This window comes from Kogia breviceps, chromosome 5 (genome assembly GCF_026419965.1).
Source record: "Kogia breviceps isolate mKogBre1 chromosome 5, mKogBre1 haplotype 1, whole genome shotgun sequence".
Lineage (NCBI taxonomy): Eukaryota > Metazoa > Chordata > Mammalia > Artiodactyla > Physeteridae > Kogia > Kogia breviceps.
In genome coordinates, this window is record NC_081314.1 from 52379898 (window position 1) to 52402108 (window position 22211).

The 22211-nt window shown below is 38.4% G+C and overlaps 1 protein-coding gene across 1 annotated transcript in view; it reads left to right on the top strand.

The window, feature by feature from the left end:
- Positions 1-22211, top strand: part of LOC131756812 (EGF-like and EMI domain-containing protein 1) — a 512622-nt gene that overhangs the window by 61038 nt on the left and 429373 nt on the right. Inside the window, 3 exon segments of the mRNA XM_067033965.1 lie at positions 6309-6441; positions 8826-8935; positions 10462-10566. The gene's annotated coding sequence lies outside the window, so the exon portion shown is untranslated.

Below are 22211 nucleotides of genomic sequence, written 5' to 3' on the forward strand. Positions count from 1 at the left end.
TCCTCTAAGAGTTTAATAGTGTCTGGCCTTACATTTAGGTCTTTAACCCATTTTGAGTTTATTTTTATGTATGGTGTTAGGGAGTGTTCTAATTTCATACTTTTACATGTACCTGTCCAGTTTTCCCAGCACCACTTACTGAAGAGGCTGTGTTTTCTCCATTGTATATTCTTGCCTCCTTTATCAAAGATAAGGTGACCATATGTGTGTGGGTTTATCTCTGGGCTTTCTATCCTGTTCCATTGATCTATATTTCTATTTTTGTGCCCATACCATACTGTCTCGATTACTGTAGCTTTGTAGTATAGTCTGAAGTCAGGGAGCCTGATTCCTCCAGCTCCATTTTTCTTTCTCAAGATTGCTTTGGCTATTCAGGGTCTTTTGTGTTTCCATACAAATTGTGAAATTTTTTGTTCTAGTTCTGTGAAAAATGCCACTGGTAATTTGATGGGGATTGCATTGAATCTGTAGATTGCTTTGGGTAGTAGAGTAATTTTCACAGTGTTCATTCTTCCAATCCAAGAACATGGTATATTTATCCATCTGTTTGTATCATCTTTAATTTCTTTCATCAGTGTCTTATAATTTTCTGCATATAGGTCTTTTGTCTCCTTAGGTAGGTTTATTCCTAGATATTTTATTCTTTTTGTTGCAATGGTAAATGGGAGTGTTTTCTTAATTTCACTCTCTTATTTTTCATCATTAGTGTATAAGAATGCCAGCGATTTCTGTGTATTAATTTTGTATCATGCTAGTTTACCAAATTCATTGATTAGTTCTAGTAATTTTCTGGTAGCATCCTTAGGATTTTCTATGTATAGTATCGTGTCATCTGCAAACAATGACAGCTTTACTTCTTCTTTTCCAATTTGGATTCCTTTTATTTCTTTTTCTTCTCTGATTGCTGTGGCTAGAACTTCCAAAACTATGTTGAAGAAGAGTGCTGAGAGTGGGCAACCTTGTCTTTTTCCTGATCGTAATGGAAATGCTTTCCGTTTTTCAACATTGAGAATGATGCTGGCTGTGGGTTTGTCATATATGGCCTTTATTATGTTGAGGAAAGTTCCCTCTATGCCTACTTTCTGCAGGAATTTTATCATAAATGGGTGTTGAATTTTGTCAAAAGCTTTCTCTGCATGTATTGAGATGATCATATGGTTTTTCTCCTTCAGTTTGTTGATATGGTGTATCACGTTGATTGATTTGCATATATTGAAGAATCCTTGCATTCCTAGGATAAACACCACTTGATCATGATGTATGATCCTTTTAACGTGCTGTTGGATTTTGTTTGCTAGTATTTTGTTGAGGATTTTTGCATCTATGTTCATCAGTGATATTGGGCTGTAGTTTTCTTTCTTTGTGACATCTTTGACTGGGTTTGATATCAGGGTTATGGTGGCGTCATAGAATGAGTTTGGGAGTGTTCCTCCCTCTGCTATCTTTTGGAAGAGTTTGAGAAGGTTGGGTGTTAGCTCTTCTCTAAATGTTTGATAGAATTTGCCTGTGAAGCCATCTGGTGCTGGGCTTTTGTCTGTTGGAAGATTTTTAATCACAGTTTCAATTTCAGTGCTTGTGATTGGTCTATTCATATTTTCTATTTCTTCCTGGTTCAGTCTTGGCAGCTTGTGTATTTCTAAGAATTTGTCCATTTCTTCCAGGTTGTCCATTTTATTGGCATAGAGTTGCTTGTAGTAATCTCTAATAATCTTTTGTATTTCTGCAGTGTCAGTTGTTACATCTGCTTTTTCATTTCTAATTCTATTGATTTGAGTCTTCTCCCTTTTTTTCTTGATGAGTCTGGTTAATGGTTTATCAATTTTGTTTATCTTGTCAAAGAACCAGCTTTTAGTTTTATTGATCTTTGCTATTGTTTCCTTCATTTCTTTTTCATTTATTTCTGATCTGATCTTTATGATTTCTTTCCTTCTGCTAAATTTGTTTTTTTTGTTGTTGTTGTAGTTCTTCTTTCTCTAATTGCTTTAGGTGCAAAGTTAGGTTGTTTATTCGAGATGTTTCCTGTTTCTTAAGGTAGGATTGTACTGCTATAAACTTCCCTCTTAGAACTGCTTTTGCTGCATTCCATAGGTTTTGGCTCATCATGTCACCATTGTCATTTGTTTCTAAGTATTTTTTGATTTCCTCTTTGATCAGTTCGTTATTAAGTAGTGTATTGTTTAGCCTCCACGTGTTTGTATTTTTTACAGATCTTTTCCTGTAATTGATATCTAGTCTCATAGCATTGTGGTTGGAAAAGATACTTGATACGATTTCAATTTTCTTAAATTTACCAAGGCTAGATTTGTGACCCAAGATATGATCTATCCTGGAGAATGTTCCATGAGCACTTGAGAAAAATGTGTATTCTGTTGTTTTTGGATGGAATGTCCTATAAATATCAATTAAGTCCATCTTCTTTAATGTATCATTTAAAGCTTGTGTTTCCTTATTAATTTTCATTTTGGATGATCTGTCCATTGGTGAAAGTGGGGTGTTAAAGTCCCCTACTATGATTGTGTTACTGTCGATTCCCCCTTTTATGGCTGTTAGTATTTGCCTTATATATTGAGGTGCTCCTATGTTGGGTGCATAAATATTTACAATTGTTATATCTTCTTCATGGATCGATTCCTTGATCATTATGTAGTGTCCTTCTTTGTCTGTTGTAATAGTTTTTATTTTAAAGTCTATTTTGTCTGATATGAGAATTGCTACTCCAGCTTTCTTCTGATTTCCATTTGCATGGAATATCTTTTTCCATCCCCTCACTTTCAGTCTGTATGTTTCCCTAGGTCTGAAGTGGGTCTCTTGTAGACAGCATATATATGGATCTTGTTTTTGTATCCATTCAGTCAGTCTATGTCTTTTGGTTGGAACATTTAATCCATTTACATTTAAGGTAATTATCAATATGTATGTTCCTATTACCATTTACTTAATTGTTTTGGGTTTGTTCTTGTAGGTCTTTTCCTTCTCTTGTGTTTCTTGCCTAGAGAAGTTCCTCTAGCATTTGTTGTAGAGCTGGTTTGGTGGTGCTGAACTCTCTCAGCTTTTGCTTGTCTGTAAAGGTTTTAATTTCTCCATCAAATCTGAATGAGATCCTTGCTGGGTCGATTAATCTTGATTGTAGGTTTTTCTCCTCCATCACTTTAAATATGTCCTGCCACTCCCTTCTGGCTTGCAGAGCTTCTGCTGAAAGATCAGCTGTTAACCTTATGGAGATTCCCTTGTGTGTTAGTTGTTGTTTTTCCCTTGCTGCTTTTAATATTTTTTCTTGGTATTTAATTTTTGATAGTTTGGTTAATATATGTCTCAGCGTGTTTCTCCTTGGATTTATCCTGTATGGGACTCTCTGTGCTTTCTGGACTTGATTGACTATTTCCTTTCCCATTTTAGGGACGTTTTCAACTATAATCTCTTCAAATATTTTCTCAGTCCCTTTCTTTTTCTCTTCTTCTTCTGGGACCCCTATAATTCGAATGCTGGTGCATTTCATGTTGTCCCAGAGGTCTCTGAGACTGTCCTCAGTTCTTTTCATTCTTTTTTCTTTCTTCTGCTCTGCAGTAGTTATTTCCACTATTTTATCTTCCAGGTCACTTATCCGTTCTTCTGCCTCAGGCATTCTGCTATTGATTCCATCTAGAGTATTTTTAATTTCATTTATTGTGTTGCTCATCATTGCTTGCTTCCTCTTTATTTCTTCTAGGTCCTTGTTAAATGTTTCTTGCATTTTGTCTATTCTATTTCCAAGTTTTTGGATCATCTTTACTATCATTATTCTGAATTCTTTTTCAGGTAGACTGCCTATTTCCTCTTCATTTGTTAGGTCTGGTGGGTTTTTACCTTGCTCCTTCATCTGCTGTGTGTTTTTCTGTCTTTTCATTTTGCTTACTGTGTTTGGGGTCTCCTTTTTGCAGGCTGCAGGTCTGTAGTTCCCGTTGTTTTGCTGTCTGTCCCCAGTGGCTAAGGTTGGTTCAGTGGGTTGAGTAGGTTTCCTGGTTGAGGGGACTAGTGCCTATGTTCTGGTGGATGAGGCTGGATCTTGTCTTTCTGGTGGGCAGGTCCATGTCTGGTGGTGTGTTTTGGGATGTCGGTAGCCTTATTATGATTTTAGGCAGCCTCTCTGCTAATGGATGGGACTGTATTCTTGTCTTTCTCTTTGTTGGGCATAGGGTGTCCAGCACTGTAGGTTGCTGGTCGTTGAGTGAAGCTGGGTCTTGGTGTTGAGATGGAGATCTCTGGGAGATTTTCACAATTTGATATTACGTGGAGCTGGGAAGTCTCTTGTAGACCAGTGTCCTGAAGTTGGTTCTCCCACCTCAGAGACACAGCCCTGACGCCTGGCTGGGGCACCAAGAGCCTTTAATCCACATGGCTCAGAATAGAAGGGAGGAAAAATAGAAAGGAAAGAAAGAAAGGAAGGAAGGAAGGATGGAAGGAAGGAAGGATGGAAGGAAGGAAGGAAGAAAGGAAGAAAGGGAGGGAAGAAGAAAGGAAGGAAGGAAGGGAGGGAGGGAGGAAGGAAGGAAGACAGGAAGAAAGGAGGGAAGAAAGAAAGAAAGAAGATAAAATAAAGTAGGATAAAATAAAGTTATTAAAATAAAAAATAATTATTAAGAAGAAAAATTTTATAAATAAAAAAACAAACAAACAAAAAAACGGTTCTGTCAGAACCCTAGGACAAATGGTGAAAGCAAAGCTATACAGACAAAATCTCACACAGCTGCACATAGACACTCACAGAAAGAGAAAAAGGGGAAAATAATAATACATCTTGCTCCCAAAGTCCACCTCCTCAACTTGGGATGATTAGCTGTCTATTCAGGTATTCCACAGATGCAGGGCACTTCAAGTTGATTATGGAGCTTTAATCCGCTGCTTCTGAGGCTGCTGGGAGAGACCTCCCCCTCTCCTCTTTGTTCGCACAGCTTCTGGTGTTCAGCTTTGGGCTTGGCCCCGCCTCTGTGCGTAGGTCGTACGAGGGCGTCTGCTCTTCGCCCAGACAGGATGGGGTTAAAGGAACAGCTGATGCGGCAGCTCCGTCTCACTCAGGCCGGGGGGAGGGAGAGGTACAGGTGCGGGGCGAGCCTGCGGCCGCAGAGGCCCACGTGATGCTGCACCAGCCTGAGGCGCGCCGCGCGTTCTCCCGGGGAACCTGTGCCTGGATCCTGGGACCCCGGCAGTGGTGGGCTGCACAGGCTCCCGGGAGGGGAGGTGTGGAGAGTGACCTGTGCTCGTACACAGGCTTCTTGGAGGCGGCAGCAGCAGCCCTAGCGTCCCACGCCCGTCTCTGGTCCGCGCCGACAGCTGCGGCTCGCGCCCGTTTCTGGAACTCCTTTTCGCGGTGCGCTTAATCCCCTCTCCTCTCGCACCAGGAAACAAAGAGGCAAGAAAAAGTCTCTTGTCTCTTAGGCAGTTCCGCGCCCGTCTCTGGAGCTCCTTTAAGCGGCGCGCTTAATCCCCTCTCATCGCGCCCCAGGAAGCAAAGAGGGAAGAAAAGGTCTCTCGCCTCTTCGGCAGCTCCAGACATTTTCCCGGACTCCCTCCCGGCTAGCCGTGGTGCACTAACCCCTTCAGGCTGTGTTCACACCGCCAACCCCAGTCCTCTCCCAGCTTCAGACCGAAGCCCGAGCCTCAGCTCCCAGCCCCCGCCCGTTCCGGTGGGTGAGCAGACAAGCCTCTCAGGCTGGTGAGTTCTGGTCAGCACCGATCCCCTGTGCAGGATCTCTCTGCTTTGCCTTCCGCACTCCTGTGGCTGCGCTCTCCCCCGTGGCTCTGAAGCTTCCCCCTTCTGCCACCCGCAGTCTCTGCCCGCGAAGGGGCTTCTAGTGTGTGGAAACCTTTCCTCCTTCACAGCTCCCTCCCACTGGTGCAGGTCCCGTCCCTATTCTTTTGTCTCTGTTTTTTCTTTTTCTCTTTTGCCCTACCCAGGTACGTGGGGTGTTTCTTGCCTTTTGGGAGGTCTGAGGTCTTCTGCCAGCGCTCAGTGGGTGTTTTATAGGAATGTTCCACGTGTAGATGTATTTCTGATGTATCTGTGGGGAGGAAGGTGATCTCCGCGTCTTACTCTTCCGCCATCTTCTCTCTGCCTTCTTACCTTGTTTTTAAAATCTACTCTGATTTTTCTTTTTCCTGGTCCTGCATTTTTTTTTTTTTTTTTTACATTGCCCGTATTTTTCTCTGTTACTTTATGTAAGTCACCACAAGCTTTTTGTGGAAAATGAAGGAGCAAATGATTCATGAATAAAACATAAAGAGGTAATCTATTTTTATTTATTGAATTACTATTCTTTTTTTTTTTTTCCAAGGCCAAATGTTTGCGAAGAACAGCAGCTGACTGTGGTGGGACTGCCACACCCGTGTGTCCAAGCATTCACACACACCATCAAGATCTGGAAACGGCTGCAGTGGCCCACAGTGGTGTGTGAGTTATGGAAGAAGGTAAGGGTGCTCCTGCTATGTCCTTTTGATTCCTGAAAATCAAAGCCAAAGCCTCAACTGCATCTAAAGATTTCATCCAGTAAATTTTAGAAAATAATTACATAATTAAGTAAACGAGTGTAACCTATGACCACCAGGAACTTTCAAAGTTATATATTTTCCTTCAGAAACAGGCTATATTATTACTTTAGTTCATGCCTCGTTTTATGTGTGAGCTATTTGGGGTTAGATGCCACTAATTTTACCTCTTGACATAAACTTTTGAAAGCTGTAGATCAGAAGCTTGAGAGAAACAAAGAATATTGTGTTGGTTTGCTAAATTTAGCATGACTTGGATCTGGGCATCTAGGACTGTGAACCATCTCATCTGTCCGTGGGTTCTCTTGTAACACTTTGAAACCTATAGCTTCTTTAACTTTATTATGGCATTTGAATTAGGTTTAACTTGGCTGGCTGGGAGAGGAGAGAAAAAGGAAGTATGCACTTTCTTTGTGTGAAGCCTTCATAGGGACTTTTTAAAAAAAGTTTTAAAATAATTTTATAAAATATCTAAGTATCTCTTAACACAAATAGCTGCTAATGTGTTCAAGTTTTACGTAAATGAATCAATTTTGTCTGAATTCAGGAAACAAAGTTAAAAAAAGTGTGGCTTTAGATTAATGAATTTATTATTCTTATTATTACTACTACTACAATTACTAAAAGAAAGTTGAGGTCATTTGTAAATAACTGGGTTTGCCATTGTGTAGAAATGGCAGAACACTGGTAATATATGACTAAATAAAATAAGATTAAATCATTTATAATTGTGGATATTTACATATACATTGTGTGTATTTTTAATCTTCAGATGAATGGTCATTTTTGGGTCTATACTCAGGACCTTTAAATTAAATTTAAATCAGAAAAAGCTTCAGGCTTTTACTGGCTGTGTGACACTGGTAGAAGTTCCTTCATTTCTCTGTGCCTTAGTCTGTAATGTTGGAAAAATAATACCACACATGGATATTATGAGGATTAACTGAAAACATATTTAACACCTGTGGCACAATGCTTGGTACATATTAGGTATTAGAGTACCTGTTTTTGAAAATAGCTTTTCATTTAGATTTTTTGGTACTCATCCCATGAGGTTTAATCATTGTCGATATTACACTGAACCAAAGAAAGTCCACTACCATATAGACGTTCAGACTTGGGAAAGCAAACATGAATAAGTAAAGCATGTTTTATTTATTTTAAAGAGCTTAATAGTTTTATACAACCATTTATTCAGCAAGTATTTATGAAACTGAGTTTGGAGTTGAGGCAGTGTTAAAAGATGTTTGACATTTTTGCCAAACTAATATCCTTTTTGTTTGTATGTAAGTTTGCAAACCTACACTTATATCCCTGTTGAAGAGATGCACCTTCAAAATATTAGGTGACACTTCAAGATGGTGAACAATTGTGTCATAAAAACTGACATTAAATCCTATTTTTGAGAGAAGAGAAAGAACAATATACATTAACATGAGGGGGAAAGAGAAGTTGGAGGAAGTGAAACTTGAAAATGGCTTTGAATATGAAGGGGATTTGGGCTGGGTGTATGAGGATAGGTATGTGAAAGGAAGAGAATATAATACTTTGGGGATAAAGAGTAAATATGACATCAATTTGATAGAAAGGAAGTAAGCCAGTTTAGAGATGTTTGGTATTATGGTCTATTAAGAGGTCAGCACAAATAGTTATAGTGTAGTGTTTTCAATTTTTGTTCATTATTGTCCCCCTAAGGAACCTTTGTAAACTTTTTTTTAAATTTTAGTAATAGTCCCCCTCCCCCATGAAGTTTTAATACCACAGTTTTAATTCTGTTTGTGAACTCTGCTGGTTTGTAGGGCCACAGACCATTGTATTAGCTAAGATTTTTTTTCACCGCTCCTACCCAAGAACCATTGTCCCCCCACTGTGGGTGATGTCACCACTGTTGAGAATACACACTATCATGAGACCAATTCTTAAGGGGCCTTCACTGTCAAATTGAAAAACATGTGCCTTATTATCCTCCAGGATTTCATTATTCTCTTCATAATTTTGGGTTCCATTTTTGATAGCTTCAGTGACCCTTAGGTTTGTTTATGCTGCAGAACTGGAGGCCCCTCTTAATTTTCAATAACCTATACCTATATTGAATCTTGGTTATATATTTAGTGAGGTGCGTGTGTGTGCACACCTGAGTGCATGTATAATGTATACAGATAATATATTTGTGTGTGTGTGTGTGTGTGTGTGTGTGTGTGTATAAATGGCAGGATTTGGATTGTGGGGAGAATTTTTTAGTGAGTTTAAGGTGACAGCTTTGGCCTTAAGAGGAAGCATTACTGATCTAGATTACTATTTCTTAGGACCCGGTACTACACCATCTATAGACAGGCATACAGCATGGAGCAGCAGACCATCTACAGGTGCTGCCCTGGTTGGAGCTGGCAGGACAATGAACCTGGCTGTCTATGCTGTAAGTTATAATTCTTTCTAACTCTCTGTCACTAGAAGTAGTGGTTTCACTCTGTTCTGGGCTTCAATCATATCATGCCTGTCAAGTTTTCGGCATCTTTAGAATCACCACAGATTCAGAGCATCTGTTTGGACTGAAAATGCACACATGACATGTGCAGAAATGCACAAAAAGCCTTTCTATTAAGTGCTGCTAATGATAGGTCAGAATTCAGGACCCATAGAACTGCTGCTTTATATTCTGTCTCTTTATGTAAAAGACAGTTTATTTAAAGCCAGACAGGTTACACCTTGTAAGCGTCCATCTCCCTTTTCTGTTCGCCCCTTTCCCATATCATCAAATTTGTAATCCACAGCTGATTCAAAAGTCCAGAGGGAAATCATTGTACTAAATCTAAATGGGATTTCTTGACTTGTGCTTGTCTTGATTAATTGCCGAACTCAGGAGGCAGTTTACTTTTTAAGATGAGGTATGCAGTCCTTTTACAAACCTCTGGTTGAGAGTATTGCAGAACCTTTGGAGTATATTTGACAGCCCTCAAGCAGCAGAACTAGTGGCATTATATAGTTCATTCACGCCAGGAGAAATGGCTCTGTTTAGTGACTCCTTTACCTATGTGTTTATGGTTATTGTGAAGTCACTTAAAATGCTTCAGTGTGTTGCAGTCAGTGCAGACCACAGCACAAACAATTCATCTCTCCTGTTATCCTGCACCTGTGCGAGTTTGTTGGCGTCCTGCTCCCCTCCCCACCATGCTTTCTGCTCTCGAACTATCTCAGTGAAGTTGCCTACGGCTTCCCATAGTAAGCAGGCATAGTGTTGAGGGGGGTCGCTGTATTTGCATGCAGTGCTAGGCCAACTGGTTGGCTTAAACTCAGTGAATACATCTGCCCACGATGTCCTCTCAACTATATTATGGACTCCTGGAAATTAATGACTGTGAGATGAATTCTTTATATTGTTGTATGGCACCTAGCACAGTCCTTTGCCTCTGGTAAGTATTCGTATTTCTTGCTTGTTTTTTAGATTGTTTGGGCTACACAGTCATCTTCTCCATGGAGTTCCTTTATTATTAATTCCACTCCTTTTTTTCCTTTAATTTTTATTGGAGTATAGTTGATTTACAATGTTGTGTTGGTTTCGGGTGTACAGCAAAGTGAATCAGTTATACATATACATATATCCGCTCCTTTTTAGATTCTTTTCCCTTATAGGCCATTACTACCCAAACTCAAATGTGAATAAGGATCAGCTTGTTAAGATGTGGATTCTTATTCACTAGGTCCAGGGTGGGGCATTTCTACAAGCTTCAAGGTGATGCAGATGTTAGCACGTAGCGTTCTACAGCACTTTAGACAGCAAGGCCTTAATGTGTAATGAAAACACTTTTCTATAGAGGGGCTATGGAAGAACTGGTGGAAATTTCTAGATTGTATCTATATTAGCAACTTGGTGCTTACCTTGAGGATTTTCTTTCTTTCCCTCAACTCTGTTCTCCCTGGCCTTCTTGTGTACCTTCCTTTTAGCTGTCTCTGCAGTGGGGACTTGTTTCCATGGGAAGAGATGCTCAGAGGGTGAAGTCCAGCAGTGCCAGTGTTCAGAGGGCTTTCAGGGACCCCGCTGTCAATACGGTGAGTCACCAACAAGACCATTTTATTATGATTTGGAGCTGTCAGCCTTGCTTTTAGGGGCCAGCCAACTTTGTCAATTCAGACTAATGGCAGGGTTATCCCTCTGGGGATTGGTGAGCATTTTAAACAAGCCTCTAAGCAAAACCCCACAATCCGCAGTGTACTCAGCATCGCAAATTATGCTTTGCAGTTTAGTTTTAATTATTCACTATAAGAGTTCAAAGGGTAGCAGTAAGTACAAAATAGTCTGTTTTGTAAAGGAAATGGCAGCTTAATAAGAAAACCTCTTTCTGACCTCAGATGTTAAATCTTTAATGGAGCCATGGTTTGGAAGTGCTCGTACATTATTCTTCTGTGAGATTTATGTGGTTTGTGAATGAACAAAGTGGAGATTAAGATGAATACAGTGTGATGCGATATTTACTACTTTTGTGTTCGTTGTTTTAAAAAAAGCATGAAAAACCCGACACTTGCATTATTCTCAAAGTTTCAAAACTTGGTAACCTAGTTTTTAAGGTTGGAGTTTAATCAACTGTCAATTTAGGACATGTGCATTTAACGTGTTTCTTGTGCAGGAAATTTTCAAAATGGCCAATGATTTATCTTTTACTGTATCTGTTATTAGATTGGGTGCTTTCAAAAGGATTTGTTTTGACTTGATCTTCTGATTCTAGTCTCCAGAGAATGTGAATGCATCTGCATTTATCTTTTCAGGGCAGAGAAAACAAAACAAAGCAAAACCTATTGTATAGAAGTTAAAGAAATAGGTGTACAAAGCGAACAAAAATATTGTCTTCATTATCTTCTGCTGATATGTTTGCCTTCTCTTATCCATTATTTGAATCTTTGTCAGTGAAACTGGAACGTTGCTGAGGGCTCATCACTCATGTTCGTTTGTCTCCTCTGCCCTTGGCGTAAGGTTCAGGCTCACGTTTTTCATGGGGAACCTCAAAGCTATCCTTCTTGTAAATTAATCTTGATATTCTTTTCTAGGTTGTTTGCTTTTTTTAATTTGTGAATTAAAATAAAGCTGTTTTTTAATCCCAATTTATTCTTTGACTATGGAAGACTAATTGTGAAACAGAGGTCTGAGCTCTGGAGTACATCTTCAATTGTTTCCATTATTTCTAAGATGCTTACAGCAACTGTACATTGTTCCATGAGACCAAATTATTTGCCCCTAAAGAAATTGTTTCAGCTACATGCACAACACTGGTTTCCTCATCTTGATCAGTATCTGAGATGGGCAATTACACATCAGTGATTCATTAAAAATAAAAAACATCAATTATTACTTTATTAATTCATTTGTTTTGGTAGAGTAAATCTTGCAAAACATCAAGTCCCTGAGGGGAAAGGTAATTAAGGAGACATATGGTAATGATCATAGCCTCAAATTGCACCTGGATTAATTTATTCTTTATTTTTCTACATCAGTACTTGAATATTTTGATTATTCCAATTTCATAACTTTTATTTATAAAAGTAATTAAAATGCTTTTTGAAATTCAAATAGTTAGATTTTGTATTTTTCAGTTTGGGGTTGGTGAAAATACTGGATTATTTTAAACATAGGCAGAATCAGTGTGTATTTTCCACAAGTTTGTTTTTTTAAAATTAATTAATTAATTAATTAATTTTTGGCTGTGCTGGGTCTTCGTTGCTGCGTGCAGGGTTTCTCTAGTTGTGGAGAGTGGGGGCTACTCTTTATTGTGGTGCACGGGCTTCTCATTGCGGTGCACGGGCTTCTCATTGCGGTGGCTTCTTTTGTTGTGGAGAATGGGCTCTAGGCGCGTGGGCTTCAGTAGTTGTGGCATGTGAGCTCAGTAGTTGTGGCTCGCGGTCTCTAGAGCTCAGGCTAAGTAGTTGTGGCACATGGGCTTAGTTGCTCTGCGGCATGTGGAATCTTCCCGGACCAGGGCTCGAACCCATGTCCCCTGCAATGGCAGGTGAGTTCTTAACCACTGCACCACCAGGGAAGTCCCCACAAGTTTGTTTTTATACCAAGAAGTTTCAGAAGTCATGAGGGAAGGTGAACCACACAAAATACCATTCAGGAGTCTGCATTGAACTTTTAAGTACTTGTCCAAGTGTGTTTACCTTTAGATTTTGACAATGTTTCTTCTCTCACTGTAGAACTCCTGTTGAATGTAAAAAGACAAATTGATGAACCCTGAGGGATATACAAAACCTGAAATAGAAGTTCAGGCATCTCCTACGTGATATCACATTTCATCCAGCAAAATGAGCTATCATAAAGTATAGAAATTTAGGAGGGTTTGATGGGGGAATTTTGAAGACTTTCTAGGAAATCAGATATTTGGTGAGACAAATGGAGAGCACAGTTAAGAAGGAATGGCATTAGCTGAGTCTTGAAAGTAGATCAAAAATGAAAATTAGAAAAGATTGTTTTTAAAAAGAATATAATTGGTAGGACATATACATAGTCTGTCAAGCAGGTGGATTATAGTCTGGAGGTACTGCCTATAGCCGATCTCTTATACAGTGGCTGGATTTGAGTTCTGAATTATGAGTATATAAACCTTGGTCTGATTGATATTACTCTCTCTCCCTCTATAGTATATATATCAAAATGAAAATTAATTTAATGTTTTTCAAATTATATAAACAATGATTCAAATGATAAAAACAATTCAAATTAAAGATTTTTTAATTATTAAAAGCTAACAGTATATACAGTATAAGAAAGTGAAAATGTGTAATCCTGTTGCCCTCAGAAAACCATGTGGTCATCCTTTTATGTATATTTAATCATATTCATACAACGTATGGAATTTTACATAACTGAGATCACATCTTATATAATGGCTTTTTCATGAATGCCCCCTCTTTTTTTTCTTACATTACTCTTTCTTCTCTCCTTTTCCCATCCAGTATTCTCTCTCCTCCCTAGTAACAATCTTCTGAATACTCTTTTGTATATCTCTCTGGGCTCATGTACAAACAGCTGTATAATATTCCATGGAATTGATATACCATAACTTTTTAACCACCCATTTATTGATGGACATTCATTTTGTTTGCAGCTTTTTGGTATAACATCAGTGCTGCAATAGTATGGTGGTTTTAATTCTGTGATACAGATTCCCAGCAGTGGGATTGTTGGGTTCAATGAATATGTGTATTTTTAAGGATCAAAATATTCACTTAAATTATCTTTGAAATGTTTTGTGGGCCATGGTAATGACTTTACAAGCTTATCTGGTTGGGATGGATTAAAACCTAGATGAGTGCCAATTATTTACTTATTTTTTTCATATTAACATAATGGAGAATCACTTGCATTTTCGTCTGAAACCAGATAGCTGATAGATTAAAACATCTAGTATCAGAGTTATTGTAAACATAGATTGCTCTCAGTATAAGGTAAAGTTGATTTTATTTAAGACGTATGGGAAAAATAAGTCAATAAAATAAGCCAGATGGCCTTTTAAAAACGGAGAAAAGAATCTAGTCCTAGAGAGAGAAGGGACATGCTAATAACTGGGAGAAATGCTTGAAGTTGATAATGATTCTAAAATTGGTGATCTACTTAACACATTTGAAAAAATCTGCTTCTATTAAGGAAAAATGAAGAAAATGAATTTGGACAATTAGGAAGTAATGAAGAGCTTTCTAAAATAGCTATTGATTAAAGGAATCAAAGGGAATACTTTGAAGGTTGAACACATGCAAATCAAGCTAGATAGCTAGTGGTGAAATTTTCTCTTTTTTAATTCTGTGGATCCAGGCTAAACAACTTGGAGCTTCATTAACTGATTAATTTCACGCACAAAGTCACTCCTTTTCTCCTCATTACTTATTCCATATTCCATTTTCCTGGTCAGAAGTCAGGTTAAATTGTAATGTGCCTAAGGGTTAGATGCTAAGACTCAGGTCTTCTTATTTCTTTCATTTATATATTCATTCATTCATTCTTCTAGTCAGTCTTCTAGTAGTCAGTCTGTAGATACTAATACCTCAGTCTGTGTGCTAGGTGCTGCAGATTCCAAAACAAATGTGATATCGTTAGTGTGGTGGGAAATAGAGACCAAGAAATCAGTGATTCTAATATAGCTCACAAGTGCTATGATAGAGGATAGTTCTGTTCTAAAGAAAACAAGAGAGGTTGCTCTGTGTGCTGCTAGGACATAAAGGAAGTTTTATGAAAAGATTTGAAAATACAAAATACAACTTATTCTTAAAGATGAATAGAACAATAATATGAAATTTGGCATAGAAAATAGAATATTTCCCAGAGACATTAAAAGCACAGCAAGTTCAAGGAATAATAATAATAATAATAATACAAGTAGTTCTCTTGGCTTCAATAAGAGATGCACATGAGACATAGCAGAAAACGTGGCTTTGCTTTCCTTAGCTTTTCTTCATCGAGCCGAACTAGCTCTTCCAGAACCTTATGCAGAGATGGTTACTGATTCTTCAAGGACTTTGCCTTCCCTAAGTCCAGTCCCTAAGTCCAGCAGGCAGCCCAGCAGTCGGGGTTTCATACAACCCTACTGGTTGGTGCTTTATTCCTATACCAGAGTCCCCAAACATCTCCATTAATTCGAAGTGTGATGTTTACACACATTAAAAATGGAGTGTTGCTGGAATGTTGTCTGGTGACATGGAAAACCTCAGAAGTTATGGGATTGAGGTTGGGTCTCACCAATGACAACTTGGAGAAGTTATTTTGTAGCTCTAAGCCTCAATGTCATCATTTATAAAATAATAACAGCTCTAAAATTTGCCTGAGTACTTTCTTTGTACCAGACACTATTCTAAACAATTTATATGGATTAAATTATTAATCCTTACAACACGTCTATGAGGTGAACACTCGTATTTGTCCATATTTGTAGCCAACTGAAGCATAAAAACCTATCCAAAGTCAAACAGCTGAGAAGAAGGGCATCTGGGATCCATGTACAAGTGTTCTGGCTCAGAGTCTGCAAGCTTAACCTTCAAGCCATGGTCCCTTTATAATAATATTTGCCATAATTATGTCTGCCAGGTTGTTATTTATGAGTCACTTGAGATAATGCATGTGATCCATAAGTTGGAAAGCATTATTCAAGCATTACTTTTTGTTGACTGTAGATTCCCTGAGAAGCTTTAGGGGAAGTGCACAAAGTGAAGGGAGAAAGTCTCCTGTGGTTGCTTTGCTTCCCATCCTGTGGGAAATCTGAGCAAACCTTGAGCGTTGGGTCACAGGTATGATTTTAAGCCAACCAGTAGGTTCCAATCAAGGAGTCCAATGAATTCTCTGCATGATATATCTATTCTATGCAGATACAAGATTGAACCAAAGAATTTTCTTAAAATGGCAAGAGCATTTCAAATGTGAGAAGTGGTACAGGTTGAATTGTGTTACCCCAAATTTGTATGTTGAAATCCTAATCCCCAGTAGCTCAGAGGTGACCTTATTTAAAAATATTATTGTTGCAGGTGTAATTAGTTGAGATGCAATCGTAGTGAAGTAAGGTGAACCCCTAATCCAGTATGACCAGTGTCCTTATTAAAAGGGGAAATTTGGACATAGAGGCATGCACACAGGGAGAATACCATGGGAAGATGAGGGCAGAGATTGGGGTGAGACAACTATAATCCAAAGGATGCCAAGGATTGCCAGAAAACGACCAGAAGCTAGAAGAGAGGCATGGAAAGTATTTTCCCTCACAACACTCAAAGGGAAGCAACCAGCTGACACTTTGATCTCAGACTTCCAGCCTCTAGAACTCAGATAATACATTTCTGTTGTTTAAGCCACTCAGTTTGTGGTACTTTGTTACAGCAGCCCTGGCAAACTAATCTAGAAAGTTTAGAAAACATTTTCTCTTTATTCATAGCTTCATTTCAGCAGTAGGCCTACTAAAACGATGAAAATGGGGAAAAAGTGGCAGGGGGTTTATAAAGAGCAAATCATGCTAAGAAAACTTGATGGCTTATTTTAATTGAATTATAAAATTAGTGTGGGAAGAAGATTTAATTTGGAAAAATGCAAAATCTTTAACTGAACATGCCTATTAATCTGCAATCCTAAATGAGCATTACTAGGAGACAGTATGAGATGAAACACAGGTTATATTATGGAGATAAATTATATGCCTTCTTAGCATGAGCTGACAGTGTTATTTTGTTCATCACATAAAGATGCATTGCATTAGAGCCTTAAGCCCTCAGCAGGGTTCTAGCAAGTTTATATTAGGGCTACGGCATTCTGCTTTACATAACTTGACAGAAGGATATGGCAGTACTGACAGGGATTGAGACAAGTACAGTAAAGGGACAGCTAGACCGTTTATGAGGAAAGTAAAGCAATAACCATTTGACATCTTCCTATGAGCCTAGTAAAGGGACATCTTATTTGTAATCCATGAAGAAGATTTACTACCCTGACACTGATTTAAAACTAGAAGCCTTGACAGTGCTTTAACTAACATGCCCTTCTAGGTATGCTTTGCATGGCCAGCGTTAGCAGCTATAAGGTAGATGCAGTTTAAAAAAGACTGCTTGAGAACTGCCTGATATTGCAAGAATGACAACCTTAGAAGAGAATGACCTAGCACCATCCAGGGTTATTTGATTCTACAGGGTATAATTAGTGATGGGCTAGAAAAGATTGAAGATGGATAATAATGACAATAATAGCTAACTCAGAAATCATGAGTTTCTACATGGTAGGTGCCGTCCTAAATGCTTTTTGCTTGTCAGCTCATTTACTACTCACAACAATCCTGTAAGGTAAGTGCCATTTACAGTCCCCTTTTACAATCACACACCAGGAGTAAGGAGAAATTAAGTAACCTGCATGAGATCATACGTGTAGTAAATGAGAGCCAGGGTGTGGGCTCAGGCAGTCTGGCTCCTGAGTTTGTCCTTTGAACTGCTATGTGATGCTGTTTCTTTAAAATGTAACAACTCTCCTGTTGATGAGAAATATAGTTGATATCCTTTCCCTGAAAGCGACATAAGGGATTTATACTTTACTTTTAGTGTTTAAAATTGGTCAGTATGCTGAGAAAACAATCTTCTTACAAAAAGTATGAGCTAAATGATTTTCTTCACTTAATGTTTTGCTCATTATACATACACGTATTGAGAGAATTTTAGAACTTGTGTAAGAAATACATAGCTCTGCTATTGAAAAGGCTACATTCTCATTGCAGAGATAGGGAAGCAAATCATTATAATGTGATGAATGATGAATGGTGTTCTCAGAAATACACTAAAAGAGACACAGGGACCAAGTCATAGTGGGGAGCAGGACTTGGGGAATTATGGCCAATAAGATGCATATTAACACCATGCCACTCATTATTGCCAAATTGGATCTCAACTCCTCAGATACATAATGCCACTGAAGATTTTAACATGGACATTTTATGTGTAAAACTGTGTTTCAAACATATAATAACTATAATACAATGGAAAGAGGCTGAAAATCCAAAGGAAAAGAAAGCTTTATGTCATTCAAATGGCCAAGTCTTGAATGTAGTCATGTGTCATTTCTTCTTTTTCATTGCTTGCTGCCAAAAGGTTTTTGTTGCTGTTACCGGTTTTTTAAATATCACACTTCTCTTATTTTATCAGGTACATAGTAAAACTTAAAAATGCCCTTTTAAATTTTTTTGACTATTTTTAAGTCCCATTTTCTCTTAAGAAACTTGATGAGCATAATTTGAAAGAAGAAATCCTGGATAAAAAATTTAACATGCTTTATGGCAAAAATCAATACCATTCACTATTTTTGTTTGTTTGTTTGTTTGTGTTTTTTTGTGATACGCGGGCCTCTCACTGTTGTGGCCTCCCCCGTTGCGGAGCACAGGCTCCGGACGCGCAGGCTCAGTGGCCATGGCTCATGGGCCTAGCTGCTCCGCGGCACGTGGGATCCTCCCGGACCGGGGCACGAGCCCGTGTCCCCTGCATTGGCAGGCGGACTCTCAACCACTGCGCCACCAGGGAAGCCCCCATTCACTATTTTTTGGAATAGTGTAACTGAGTTTTTGCTTGCCATTTGAATTTGAAGTATATGGTGTATATGTGTATGTGTGGAGGGAAAGATTTTACTCAAGGTTATTTATATCTGGGCAAAGTGAAGTAGGCATACACCAACAGCATCACCATCAGTAATGGCCACTGCAATACATCTCTTGCTTTGGGTGGTGCAACTTCATTTCTTAGTCATTTTTGAAATCATGCGTTCCTTAGTCTACTGTAAAAGCCTACTAGTAATGGCTGTAGATGGAATGGAACATTCCACACTTCTCTATTAGAGTTTAGGCTGGTCAGTGTTAGAAACTACTAGTATTCCCTAGAGTGATTAGGGTGTTTTATGTTGGGTAAAGAAAAATGAAACTTCTCAACGAGATTCTCTGCTCTCAGGGCAGTCCAGTGAGACTGTGTTAGAGAGGAGTAGGAGATAGGAGGAAGCACCTGATGGGTCTGCTACCTCAGTGATGTTCTCCAGACAGGAGGGTCCTGGGGACCTAGTTAACCTGGTCATGGGCTTTTCTGAGGGTTATTTAAAGGTATATTTCCTGAAACAGGCAAAGAAGAAGACTAGAGAAGATAAAGCCAAAAGTCAAATTCTAGGGTAGATAAAGGGTGGAGAGTAGTGATAATCAAGAGAATTGAGAGACTAGATGATATTGGAAGCTACAAATTTAGCTGCACAGATTCGAATCTTTTCTCAACAGGAGCATCTGTGCAGGGCTCCTTCTTCCTTACTGGTCGAGCTATTATAAAGCTGGATGTGCAGGACATAATGCCTTATTATTATATATTTTAAACATAAATAATATGTATTATTATATTCTTAAAATTTATTCTCTGGATCAGTGTTTCCATTGGATTTTAAGAAGTGTTGTAGGAAATGAAGTTTCTGTGTTTAAATAAGTTTGGGAAATTCTATGTCAAATAGACTTATGTTGTGTTCATTCCTATAGGATTTCCTAGAGCCTGCAATGTGCTAATGTGTATCGTGACTCCCTCAGAGGAGTATCTAGATTCCTGTGTTTCCCAAACACATGTGATCATATACCTCTTTTATGGGGGTATCTTGAAGTATTATTATTATTTTTAATACCTTTATTGGAGTATAAATGCTTTACAATGTGTTCATTTCTGCTCTACAACGAAGTGAATCAACTATATGTATACATATATCCCCATATCCCCTCCCTTTTGAACCTCCCTCCCACCCTCCCTAACCCACCCTTCTAGGTGATCACAGAGCATGGAGCTGATTTCCCTGTGCTATGCGGCTGCTTCCCAGTAGCCATCCAATTTACATTTGGTAGTGTATATATATCAACACTACTCTCTCACTTCATCCCAGCTTCCCCTTCCCCGCTGTGTCCTCAAGTCCGTTCTCTATGTCTGTGCCTTTATCCCGCCCTGCCATTAGGTTCATCAGTATCGTGTTTTTTTTTTTAGATTCCATATATGTGCATTAGCATATGGTATTTGTTTTTCTCTTTCTGACTTACTTCACCCCATATGACAGACTCTAGGTCCATCCACCTCATTACAAATAACTCAATTTTGTTCCCTTTTATGGCTGAGTAATACTCCATTGTATATATGTGCCACATCTTTATCCATTCATCTGTTGATGGACATTTAGGTTACTTCCATGTCCTGACTACTGTAAATAGTGCTGCAATGAACATTGTGGTACATTTATCTGTTTGAATTATGGTTTTCTCAGGGTATATGCCCAGTAGTGAGATTGCTGGGTCATATGGTAGTTCTATTTTTAGCTTTTTTAGGAAGCTCCATACTGTTCTCCATAGTGGCTGTATCAATTTACATTCCCACCAACAGTGCAGGAGGGTTCCCTTTTCTCCACACCCTCACCAGCATTTATTGTTTGTAGATTTTTTGATAATGGCCATTCTGACTGGTGTGAGGTGACACCACATTGAAGTTTTGATTTGCATTTCTCTAATGATTAGTGATGTTGAGCATCTTTTCATGTGTTTGTTGGCAATCTGTATGTTTTCTTTGGAGAACTGTCTATTTAGGTCTTCTGCCCAATTTTGGATTGGATTGTTTGTTTTTTTGATATTGAGCTGCATGAGCTACTTGTAAATTTTGGAGATTAATCCTTTGTCAGTTGCTTCATTTGCAAAGATTTTCTCCCATTCTGAGGGTTGTCTTTTGGTCCTGTTTATGGTTTCCTTTGCTGTGCAAAAGACTTTAAGTGTCATTAGGTCCCATTTGTTTATTTTTGTTTTTATTTCCATTTCTCTAGGAGGTGGGTCAGAAAGGATCTTGCTGTGATTTATGTCATAGAGTGTTCTGCCTATGTTTTCCTCTAAGAGTTTGATAGTGTCTGGCCTTACATTTAGGTCTTTAATCCATTTTGAGTTTATTTTTGTGTATGGTGTTAGGGAGTGTTCTAATTTCATTCTTTTACATGTACCTGTCCAGTTTTCCCAGCACCACTTATTGAAGACGCCATCTTTTCTCCATTGTACATTCTTGTCTCCTTTGTCAAAGGTAAGGTGACCACATGTGCATGGGTTTATCTCTGAGCTTTCTATCCTGTTCCATTGATCTGTATTTCTGTTTTTGTGCCAGTACCATACTTTCTTGATTATTGTAACTTTGTAGTATAGTCTGAAGTCAGGGAGCCTGATTTCTCCAGCTCCGTTTTTCTTTCTCAAGATTGCTTTGGCTATTCGGAGTCTTTTGTGTTTCCATACAAATTGTGAAATTTTTTGTTCTAGTTCTGTGAAAAATGCCATTGGTAGTTTGATAGGGATTGCATTGATTCTGTAGATTGCTTTAGGTAGTATAGTCGTTTTCACAATGTTGATTCTTCCAATTCAAGAACATGGTATATCTCTCCATTTGTTTGTATCATCTTTGATTTCTTTCATCAGTGTCTTATAGTTTTCTGCATACAGGTCTTTTGCCTCCTTAGGTAGGTTTATCCCTAGGTATTTTATTCTTATTATTGTTTTTTGATAATATTCTTCAAGTATTATTATTTTGTGGGACCCAAATGCTCTGGAGGATTTGTATGTGTATATGTATATGTTTTACATGTTAAAAACCATTCAGTTTTATTAATTAACATATTAACTTCAAAAATAGTCTAAATAAAGCGTTTCACAATGTACTATATGATCCTAGATCAAAATACAGATTATAAGAATTTAGAAGCATTCTTGATCTTCTGATACAATCATTTGACAATTGTGAATTCTATGGTTTACACAATAGATGCTAATTGTTTAGTAAATATGGACTTACATTACTTTTATAACCTTTTAGAAAAGGGTTACCTATATTTACCTTGAATATCTTTGAAGTTATTTGTATTTCAACCATGTGACCTAATATTAATTTTTATTTCTTTTATGAATATATATCAAGATTTTAATGAACTGCCATCTTTTTATCCTGAAAAAAACAACTGAAACAACTATTTATTTTTATTTTTATTTTTATTTTTTATTTTTTGTGGTATGCGGGCCTCTCACTGTTGTGGAGCACAGGCTCCGGATGTGCAGGCTCAGCGGCCATGGCTCACGGGCCTAGCCGCTCCACGGCATGTGGGATCTTCCTGAACCAGGGCATGAACCCATGTCCACTGCATCAGCAGGCGGACTCTCAACCACTGCGCCACC